Genomic DNA, 11580 nt, shown 5'->3' with positions numbered 1-11580 from the left:
ATCTGGGTATTTCTGTGTCTGTATACACAAGTAATACCCAAAGTATACAGCTTAACATTTTTCATCAGGGCTCCATTTCTTCTTAGTCTGCATTTTGTAACTCTGCTGCTCTCTAAAAACATTCTCTGTCATTTCTTGGAATAGCTCTATTATTGCCAGGGTACTTGAGAATTTTAAATGAGACTTTTTGTAATAAACTTCAGCAGGAGGAACAAATCTTTTGCTGGTGTTATAATCATGGAACTTAAGGACTGAGGAAGAAAAATCCCTAAAATTCTAATGTGTACTTATTTAGATGAGTGATTTCAGAAGTTTATTTTGCACAGGTAAAGACCTTTTTCCACAAAGCTTTTTGAGGCAGCAATAAGATGGTTGAAAAATGTTTCCAAACACTGAGTATGAATTTAGTCTTTGTAGGGTTGCCCACGTTTAAGGGGAGGATTCTTCCAGTTCTTTCTTTCTTTCTTTGAGAGATGATCAGGTTAAAGGTAAAAAGAAAATTGAGTCTGTGGTACATCCTGAGCTTAGCCATGATCTTTCTTGCTGTTTAGATGATTGCTCTTTGTACATATATACAATATATATAAAATATAATTCTACATACAGAAGATGCTGCCAAGTCTTCATTTATGTTTGAGTTTTCTACATTTTCTTTTTATCTTGATAAATGGTCTGTGCAGTCAGAGCTTAATGAACTACTTGGTGTTTAGTTCTGCAGAGAAGTTTCTTTTAGAGGTGACAATTCCAGCTCGAATTGCATTGAATTCAACCTTGTTCATCTCTTGGAGCTCAGCAGCATCAACAGATGGCTGTTCAGAACCTACTGAAGGAATTGCAGGTTGGTTCAGAGCTGCAACTCTTATTGATGCTGAAAATTCATTGTGGTTCCCTGTTATATTGTGGGTCATCATTTTCAGTAACTTCTGTCTGGTTGCAGTGTATGTGAAAATTCCAGATGTTGCAACCCCTAAAGCCTGTTCTGGAGGTCAGATAAAAATAACTCCCAAGTGCACCATATGAAAAGCTGAGGGAAACTGATGCTCAGGTGTGAAAGAATGGCTTTGTGGCAGGAATGTGTGATGTCAGCATGGGTAACTTCATGAAACTTTATTTCAAATACAGTAGTTTTAGTTCACATATGGAGGGTTGAATGTATAGGGGAAGCCCTTTGCTCTGGGTGTTCCCCTCTACCTGTTCTTCCCTGTGTAACTTCGGTACAAAAAAACTTTGCTTTTTATGAGATATTTAATATTTTCTAAGGGGAAAAAATGAAGTAGAACAGGGCATTATCATCAGCATACATCTCCCTAAAATGGTACTAAATGTGCCTTTTGAGTTTTCAGAAACCTTTTTATTCCCCACTCAGTCCAGTCTCCAATAATGCTTTTTTCATCACATCAATCAAATCACAGAAACACAGGATGAAACAAGGCATTGGCAACAGCCCAGAGTTCAGGACCAGCTTGTTCTAGTCAGGCACTAATCACTGTCAGCTAAGGAGAAGTGAATGTGAGGCCTGGACTACCTGGGCTGAATCTCTTGCTTTAAATACCCAGCTTAGGGAGCAGGAGACAGATTGGCCAAGAGTTTGGTGAGTGAGGGCACAGAGCTGCTCTGGCATCCCTGGGAATGTGTTTCTGAAATGTCAGCAAAATAAGGACCTTGGAATAGCTGTGAGAACCAAGATGAACAGTTGGAAGGAAAACCTTGCAGTTTAACTTGGAAGAGGGCTGTCTCAAATACAGAAAGTACAGAGGCACTCCTCCTGTCTTCATGTGGACATGGTAAATCTGATATCACTAAAAGGTGATGATATTAAATTCTGATGCCATTCTGATAGTGATAGCTCAAGCTGGCTTGCCTAAAATCTGCACTGAAAGCTACTGCCACAACAGCCACCAGACTGGATGGGGATTTGAATGTGTCTAGCCTCAAGTGCAGTTTTGAATTCTGGATGTATTTTGCACAAACTTTAGGAGCTGATGTTAGCTGAACATTTTTCCGTGATGAGAATTTTGATTTTCTCCATGCTTAAAGGCAGATGATTGTATGACAGACAGTAAAGAAGGTACATGTTCCAGTAAAAGACATTTTAAATAAAGGGAATAAAAAAGTTAAATATTTTAGGCTATTCATAATGAGATAGTAATCTACAATAGCATTAGAATAATTTTAAAGGTATAGAGTGGATTTTTTAGGCATAAAACATCAAGCTTAGAGATCATTCTGGCCATGAAGCCAGGTTTTAGAGTCACTATGGGATAAATTGGTATTTTGACATTCAGAGACCTTTTTCAAGAAGTAAAAGGTTAATAGCATAAGTCCTTTTCTTTTGTAAATTGTATTCTCTGTGAAGAGGGTTGTTGAGGGTGAATCGTAAAATGCTTTGGTACTTCTTGAAGAGAAAATGATAGAAAAGCAATTAGATTATGGAATCCTGAGAGTTCACATATAAAGTTACATTATTTCAGGATTTCTCTCCTATTTCTTCCACAGTGATGGTGAATGATGTAATAAAATTAAACTGTGTGAAATGAGGCCTACTTCTTGCCACAAGAAAGAGAACCTTTATTTTCCAATTCTCCTCTTTTTGTTTCTATATGTTGTATGTTCATTAAAGGAAGCATAGTTGTGCTTTTAATCCCAACATTTCTAAACAATTTCTCTTGAGGAAAGACAACCATGATCACAATGTTTTATTTCAAGGCCTAACACATTATTTGCCAATGGTTTTTAACGAGGAACTACAACATTTAAGGCTTTCATTTGTACTTTAAAAATGTTTAAACTCTCTTAATACTTCAAAAGTCTGAGCATATCAGTCTTTGTGTGTCTGAAAGTGGAAACAAGATTGGAAGTAACACTTATGAGTCTTTTGTGCCCATCAACTTCGTTAAACCAACAACATCTGGTTTCCAATTAAGAACCATATTGGATACAGACTGCTCTCATTCCACTGGGTTTTACTAATATAAACAATAATATTAATATATTTACTAATATATTTACTTTCTCTACTTTCTGATATTCTAATATTAGGAAGTATATTATTTCTAATGTTCTAATATTTCTATATTTACTTTCTATAGTAAGTGCAAGATTGAGCTTGAAATCTTCAACTCCAATGCCTTAGAATAAACATTATGGAGTTTTCTTTTCAAGTATTGGAGTAAATTTTGTGAGGAAGCCTGTGCAGCCCAGAGACCAGACAAATCCTTTTTGCTTTGTGCAGTGAGGCTGCTCACAGTATTGTCCTGATGGTTATGGTTTCATTGGGAAATTTCTTGTACTTTTTTTCCCCCCGAGGATTGGAGATGTGAAATTAGAAAGCCCAAAGATGCAGAAATGTACAAAATATATTAACTAGATATGCAAATCTTTTGAAGTGGAAAATACCATAAAATACTCTCAGATCCTTCATTCTTCAGGTTCTATGACTTTCACACAACATGCAGAGCAGATATAGTAGAGTACTGTTAAAAATAATGTTCTACAGCCTTCCAGATCAATGTATGTACATATGTAAGCACTTACAGGGAAAAGTTGGAATTTTCTACAGTACTTTGCTTTCAATTACTATATCCATTAAAGACATCCATAAGGGAAAAAAAATTTTCTACTGTCAAAGACCGCAAAGTGTTCACATTAATAAAACATTGCATATTTACAAAATACTTTTAGTTCTTTATATTTAATGTAGACTTTAATTTAGACAGAAAAAAGTAATTCTTGAAACATGCTCTGAAAAGCTCAGACTGCTCTATAACCTGGTGTGTATTATAAATCTTTACAAACTACTAAATGGAGGCCAGAAGGCTGACTTGCCAAGGTCATAGCCCCTAAGTAACACAAAAACAAAATCCAGGTTTTCTGGTTCCTGCTTTAAGCACTAGATATTTCCTCTCTGTGCTCAGAAGAATTTTTAATGTGAGTGTGTTGGCAAAAAGGGGATTTAGCTGCCTAAGCTTTGCACTGGATATGTCTTTTAACTTCTGACATTACCGAACTTTTGGAGTCAATGGTAGGAAACCACTCTGTTGTGAGTAGGTGAAAACCTGAACCTCTGATGCCAGCACATGCTAAATGACATTTTAACTTCTCTTGCTGCTCCTTTTGAAGCAAACATTCTAGAAAGGCACTTATGCATCAAAACCAGACAGATCACTCATGTGAACCATCACATGAGGTAATGGAGCATTTCACACTGTGTCAGTGGCACTGCTCTAAGTGCAAGTGCTAATAACATTCAATCACAATACACAAGTGATTTATAACAGCTTTGAATGCTCTATTTTCTCCAGAGATGCCAAAACTTGCAGCTCAGTTTTGTCCTCCAAGACAATGCAAGGTAATAAACACTTTTTCCATGTGAAAAGGGCTTATTTAGGGTACATCCTGCCCCATTTTTCTGATTTGGGTTCCAAACAGAGGAAGTAGTCAAATATTTAATACTTTAAGTATTTAGGTTATAAAGCTGATAGTCTCTAAGCAAAGGATTGCTTGGCCTTAAAGTGTGGAGTTGTTAGCTCTTGTCCAAGAGAAGTATTTGCTTCTGGGCCTGCAGCTCTGCAAACTTCTGCATTTAATACACTTCAGTGGTGGAGCAAGAAGCCTGTATTTAAATTTCTAGCCATGATTTGTGCCCCTCTGTTTGGGGGTTTTAACAACTGCTGGTGTAGACAGCCATGAATAATGAATTATTATGCCTTGAATCAGACAAACAAAGCAAACAACAAAACAAACCCTAAATGTCCTCTGATGCAGAATCTCTCAAAATTGCTTAGTGACAATTTCTAGCTGAGACAGAACAAGCTGAAGCTAAGGAAATACTGCTTCATGTGGCAGTGAAGGTCATGGGTTTTATACACTGGGGCTCTCCAATCTCTCCTGTTCCCATTTCCCAGCCTGCTGTGTCCTGCATCAGAAGTAGCACCCTCAAGCCTGAAAGAATGCCATGCTGTGACCTCCTTGGCCTTTTATATATTTCATAAGTACTGAAATTATTTAGATTTCCCAACTAATTTACTATTTCCTTGCAGAGTTATTATACTCCCTGTAAACAGAACAATGTCTTGAGTATTGCATGCTGCGTCCAAGCCATGGTCTTACTGATTGCAGATTTAAGAAGAAAATCATTTATTAGGAGGCTTTTCTGTGGTAAAAGCATATAGTTGTGGCTTTGCTTCCTGTCTTTTCCTCCTTTTGGTCATTTTTTCACTTAAATGCTGAGCATGATACAGAAAAAGCTGTAGTGAGTTGTGCATGCCTGAGACAGGTAATTCAATAGTTAATGCTCTCTAGCTGATAGAATATATGGCAGGGTGAGCAGCAGAGGGGATAATGTGGAAGGCTTGTTTCTGATACAGCATACAAATCTAATACAGAAAAACCTAATCTAATTTACTAAGCTTTTAGTGGAACTACTTTTTGTTTACTTCATAAGCCATAATTTAAAATCCTTTAACACATTTATAGCATTTTCAGCAGCTGTGAAGGTGCATGATCCCATCTCAGTGTTGGCTTTCTGGTACTTCCCTCTTTGACTGCAGGAGCAATAGCAGACTAGAAACTATAACAAGGAGCAAGTGAATTCAATACCATCCATTATTAGAATTAAACTGACAGAATAAACTTATTCCAAATTTCAAGGACAATTGAAATTTACTCTCTGAATCTAAGCAAGAGAGAAAATAGATGGTTTAAGTTTCATTCATGATCTCCTACATAATTACTTTGCACAAGAGTTCTGCTCCAAGTGGGAGAAATCCCATTTAAATTCTTTGTTGCTTAAAGTTACCAGGTTTTTTGGGTCAAAGTTACCAGGTTTTTTGTGTCATAGTTACCAGGTTTTTTGTGTCAAAGTTACCAGGTTTTTTGTGTCAAAGTTACCAGGTTTTTTGTGTCAAAGTTACCATGTTTTTGTGTCCTACGTGGTGAATGCCAGTGTGCCAGGGGACAAAGCGGCAGAACCCTTCTGACACAGGCTCATCTTCCCTCTAACCACCACCCCCAGTGGGAGTGGATTTATGAGTAAAGATGATATTTTAACCTGTTTGAAGGGCATATAAGGCTTCTCCTCTTGGCTAGACTTTCTGATCTCCTCCCAATTTCAGAGGACGCTGTTACCTTCAGTAGTGCCGTGGATCTGACGGCTCTCTCCATTTTATAGTATTTTACGAGCAGCACGTGCTTATTTCAATAGGCACAATATCTAAAAACAAAGGCACGGGTGCAAACATCGTTTCGCTTAGCTGAACTCATTCCTAACAAGCAAAACAAGAGAATGTTTTCTTGTTGAAGGCGAAGGGCTCGGGGCCAGCGCGGCGGCCGCGAGAGGGCACCGCGGCCCCGAGGCTGCGCTGCCGCTGTCACACCGAGCCGGGCTCCTGTAAAAACCCACGGCGGCTTCCTCGGCATCCACAGCGCTCCCGACTGTTTGCTTCACGGCCTTTTTAGGCAATGTGCTCCGAGACTTGATTTAACTCTCTGTGTGTCATTGCTTCCCCCGTGCTTTCATCAGTGGCTTTAAAATTAGGCGGGGTTTGAGCTGAGCACGGATGAGATGCGCACATCAGGCTGACGGTGTGGGGGAGCATAAAGTGATGTCTGATGTGCTTGAGAGCTCCTCTTTGAGCTGTTCGGAGAGCCTTGTGACTTATGATAAGATTCAAGACTTGATTCCTTTGAAGTGATCAAAATTAGTCATTTCCTCTCCCCCCTCCTTGGTGGAAGCTCTGCTGTCAGGTAGTTCTGCAGCACGGCCTCCTGTGATGGTCCTTTGCTCTCCCACCAGAGCTGCCAAATCCTTGGATCCCTTTAAGGTCTCACTTTTTGCCCATTAACTTTTATATTTCAGGACTTCATCCAGCTGACCAGTTCCCATCAGGCCCCTAGACAACTGACTATTGTGCATGTTAAAAAATGAGCATTTGGGAGCCATCAGCTGTCCTGCACATGTGCAGGCCACATGCACAGCACCAGTGCAGCGAGCCCTCTGCTTCTCAGACATGTCCCACTTACTGCACAGCTTGTGCCTGTGCACAGCTGCCCAGGAATTCCCCAACAAGGGACACGGTGACGTTATGCATGACACACCATGTAATTTATCTTGAAATTAACCCTAAACACTTGTTCTTGCGTGTTTTGAGAAGAACGTGTTGGAAGTTGAAAATTGTCTAGAGAAGGGGGATTTTTATTTTGGTTTTTTCCCCATTTACCTCTCCCCAAGCAGCTGCTGTCATGGTCTGGTTCTGCCCATCCTGCTCCCAGAACTCAGCTTTCCTAGGCTGGTGTGGAGGATGCCATGGCAAGGTGGAGGTATTGAGGATGTTGATGGTGGGTTCTTGAGAGAAAGCAGCTACAGAAGCACTTTGATGGCAGCACTGCTTGAATGTAGATATACTCTGAACATCTGCTTAGTAAATGTCCCCCATGCTAAGGGGAAAAAAAAAAGCAAGAGTTTTCCTTACTTCAAAACAAACACTTATGTATTAGTCAGTTTTCAAAGATGTTCTAAGTAGTGAACTACTAATTTACTAAGAGAAGCTATATTTCTTTGTACTGCATTTCCTATTGCAGAAGCAGCAGGCAAGATTTAAATCCCTGCTGAGCAGACAGCACACCTTTGATAGTAATCTTGTTTGTAAGGGGTTTTACATATATGGAAATGTTGGTAGTGTCTAATACTTGAGGAAATAGTACAGATAAAAGCTGTCCAGCTTTAGGTGGCTCCTAAAAATAACTTGCCTAAATTTGTATTTATATTAGGAAGAAACACTTTATATATTCAAATTATCCAATAATTTGTAGTTTTGTGCAGTTTTGTGTTACACATGCTATGCTGACCTGTGCCAAATGCCCTAGAAAGAGAATGAAGAGTGACTTGTTTGCCAGCTTGTGGCAATTCCTGTGAGCCAGAAGCCATAGGATGTGTGTGAAGGAAAACCAACAGAGTTAACACTCTGCTCCACTGTGGCATACCTTGAGATTGTGGCCATCTCCCCTTAAGAGCAGTTTTAACTGGAATGCAGGAAAATGTGCCTCTTAGTTTTTATACAAATTAAACAAGTTTCAAGGATAGGCTCAGCTTTTGGCTCATCAATTTTTCTGCTTTTTAATCAGGTTCACTTGTCTTTCAGGGAAATTTTATTGTGAGGGATTACCACTGAAGCATGGAATGTCAGCTGCTTTGGATAACCGTGTTGAAGAGGTTTTAGGGATATTGTTTTTTAGAATTTGAAATTTATCACAGATAAGCAGTTACAAAAAGAATCCATCAGGCTATGATGTCTGCATTACCTATAATCTTATTTACTGAGCATCCAACTGCTTCTGTACCTCCATCCTGAGGTGAGGGGTGTGCAACTCTCCTTAGGGCTGTCTTCAGAGCTGGGAAGATGATTGTTGGTGAACTAGAACAGGAAGAGAGCCTTTCCTTGGAATGATGCTGCCTGGCTGCTGAGGAGAGTTAGGTTCCAACAAAAGTATTTTCACTGTCAGAATGAGCTAAGGGCGTACACCATCAGTCTGTGAGGAGGAGACTTCAGAGCTTTCTGAGTACTTTGTCTTCCTAAGCAGTGTAATTTCTGTCTTGCCTGCTCTGAACCAGCTGTTCCTTGTTCAAGAGCTGATCTCTTGTAGGCTCACACTTGATGGAGGGTGCTTGCCTCAGAATAGATAGTGCTGAGTGTTGGTGACATGCCTGGGGCTGGCTGTGCTTTTGGCCTCTCGAGAGGGAAAAGGAGAGGGACAGGGCTCAGGCCCCTCTGGTTATCACTGCTGCTTTGGGCACCGTGAGGCTGGAGAGAGATCTGCAGCTTTGTCCCTTCTGTTCATGCCGGTACTCAAAGTCATTCTCCTCTGCCTTTTGATCTGGAAAAGGAGAGGTTAATTTGGGAATCCAGGCAGGGTAATGCACACCTTCCCAAGCTTTTGGGTTCTGTGGATTTGGGAGAGATGGGGTAGGGGGGAATGGTGTTTCCTAATCTTTTCTGAAGCAGCATAAAGCAGCCACTTGAAGGGGTGACAGCCGAGTCCCTCTGGGTATTTTCAAACCTTGTGCCACTTGCCCCTGAGCCTTCTTGGGCTGGACACTGCTATGTAAGGGCCACTTCACTGAGCTCTGCGTTCTCATGTAAGGGGCTCAATCTCAAGGCTTGATTAAGGTGGTTTCTAGAAACAAACACAATTTTTCACACAAATAATTCACTATTATATAAGAAAAACAACTTTGTTGCTTTTTCAGCTAAAGACCAGTTGAAGGTTAACTTGTGGTCTTGCTTGTGCTTTTTGACAAATTTGCCTTCATAGGGAAACACTTGAGTGTCAAAATCTTTGCTTGTTACAGAAGGCAGTAGCTGCAGTAGCTGCTTTGCTGGCTGTGAAGGAAGACACTTCACTGGTTTGGGTAAAAGCAGCTATCCAGGAAGGCAGGAATGCCTCATGTAATTCCAAACTTCAGTAATCAAAACATAAAGAAAACATTGCCAGAAATGAACAGGTTATTTAGGATGTGCTACTACAACCTGGAAGGCCATATCTGCAGCTTGTGGTGAACTCATACAGTGGTGTTTTTCCTACCAGCCCTTCACTTAAAATACTAAATATTTGTAGAAAAAACACCTGAGAGAACATTTTGGGCACAACCTGAGAGCCTGAGTTCTAATGTAACTTAGACATGTCAAATATTTGGAGCGTTGTGAGGGTTTTGTGGTAATGCTGGCCATAATCCTCGTTGAAAACTTCCCTACCCACAAGATCAGAGCCCAGACTCCATAGTCACGGACCACAAGTTTGTGATGTAGATAAAGAACAGATTATCTGTGTTCCCAAGTAAGTTAGTCATAAAACCTTTCTTTTGAACTATTTTTAAGTCTGTGAAATAAGAAACAAGGTTTATTGAAACAGGCAGATGTTCATGATGTTCATACACCAGCTTTATTTTGGGTCAGGAGGTCACTGTGTATGGTACACTACGGGGAGACCCTTCCTGCTAAGGGGCCAAGATTTACCACAAAATAAATGTCTTGTGGCAGGACTTGCCGTTTTCTCAGTGCTCTAGGACTTTCAGACTGTGCTGCCCTTTTTGGCCCTCTTTAGGTAAAATATCCGAGCCTTAAACCACACCAAATCGCAACAGAATGCCCACGCGCAGGAACCCTGCTTTTTATCTTAGAAAAATTTGCTTAAAAAGTTTCAACTTTTGTCGCTGAACTTCAGCGCTCGAAGTCCAGCAGTGACCCCGGCGGAGTCCCGGAGCTGGAGGCGCTCGGGCTGGGACAAGGACGGTGCCGGTGTGCGGGGAGCGGGAGCGGCCCGGCCCGGCCCGGCTGTCCCGGGAGCAGGAGCAGCCCAGCCCGGCCCGGCTGTCCCGGGAGCAGGAGCGGGAGCAGCCCAGCCCAGCCCGGCTGTCCCGGGAGCAGGAGCGGGAGCAGCCCAGCCCAGCCCGGCTGTCCCGGGAGCAGGAGCAGCTCAGCCCAGCCCAGCCCGGCTGTCCCGGGAGCAGGAGCAGCTCAGCCCGGCTGTCCCGGGAGCAGGAGCGGGAGCAGCCCAGCCCAGCCCGGCTGTCCCGGGAGCAGGAGCAGCCCGGCCCGGCCCGGCTGTCCCGGGAGCAGGAGCAGCCCGGCCCGGCCCGGCTGTCCCGGGAGCAGGAGCAGCCCAGCCCGGCTGTCCCGGGAGCGGGAGCAGCCCAGCCCAGCCCAGCCCGGCTGTCCCGGGAGCAGGAGCAGCCCAGCCCAGCCCGGCTGTCCCCGGCCGAGCTGCCGCCGCCAGGGGGTACTCGGGGAGAGCAAACGCGGGCAACAAAAGGCGGCGGAGCCTGTCCGGCCGCGAAGGCAGCGCGGAGCCGCTGCGCGGCCGTTCCCGTGCTCCAGCCCGCACATTCCTTCCCGAAACCCGAGCCGGGGCCGGGGGCGGGCTCGTTCCCGCTCCGGGAACCGCGTCCCCCCGCCGCGGCGCCGGGCGGGGAAGGGAAGACGGGGCTGCGAGGCGCCGCCGAGTCCCCTCCGCGCTGTCCCCGGGCCGGCCCCGCTCTGCGCTGCCGCTGTCCCGGTGCCCGTCCCTTTCCCGGTCCCCGCGGGTCCCGAACTCGCGGCTCTGCGGGCCCGGGCCGGGCGGGCGGTGACGTCAGGAGCGGCGGCCAATGGCGCGGCGGGGGGGGCGCGCCCCGCTCCATCCCCGCTCCGCGCTCGGCAGCGGCGGCAGCGCTGCTCCGGCACGGCTCGGGCACGGCTCGGCACAGCCCGGTACAGCTCAGCACCGCTCCCGCACAGCTCCAGCACAGTCCCCCACAGCCCGCGGCGGGGGCGGGCCCGCGGCGGAGGGGTCGCTGCGAAGCCCCGGCCGTCCCCTCCGCGGGTTACCTGCCCGGCCCAGGTGGGGCGGTGCAGAGCGGAGGAGGCTGTTTCCGAGGCTGCCGCCGCTCCCGATGGATGTTTTGTGTGTGTTTGCCTCCGCTCCCGGGTTCTCTTTCATCTGAGGACGCATCTGGCTCGAGCTCTGTTAAACTATCTGCCTTCTGGTACCGTTCATAGATAACAGAAAGAAACCTGAGCCCGAAAGGGAATTCCCCACCTTCTTCCA

The 11580-nt window shown here is 44.3% G+C and overlaps 1 protein-coding gene across 6 annotated transcripts in view; it reads left to right on the top strand.

The window, feature by feature from the left end:
* Positions 1-11141: 11141 nt before the first annotated feature.
* The window catches only part of SLIT3 (slit guidance ligand 3), a 468187-nt gene continuing 467748 nt past the window's right edge, over positions 11142-11580 (top strand). For 2 of the 6 annotated variants that reach the window (XM_086851329.1, XM_086851327.1), the window contains exon 1: positions 11142-11243. The gene's annotated coding sequence lies outside the window, so the exon portion shown is untranslated. Of the gene's footprint in view, positions 11519-11580 lie in introns of all 6 variants that reach the window. The other 4 variants (XM_086851328.1, XM_023936252.2, XM_086851333.1 and 1 more) reach the window with 3 other exon arrangements.

Source organism: Cyanistes caeruleus, chromosome 15 (assembly GCF_971803275.1).
Source record: "Cyanistes caeruleus chromosome 15, bCyaCae1.hap1.1, whole genome shotgun sequence".
Taxonomy (NCBI): domain Eukaryota; kingdom Metazoa; phylum Chordata; class Aves; order Passeriformes; family Paridae; genus Cyanistes; species Cyanistes caeruleus.
Note: the sequence above shows the minus strand (reverse complement) of the source record. Positions and strands in the feature narration are given on the sequence as shown.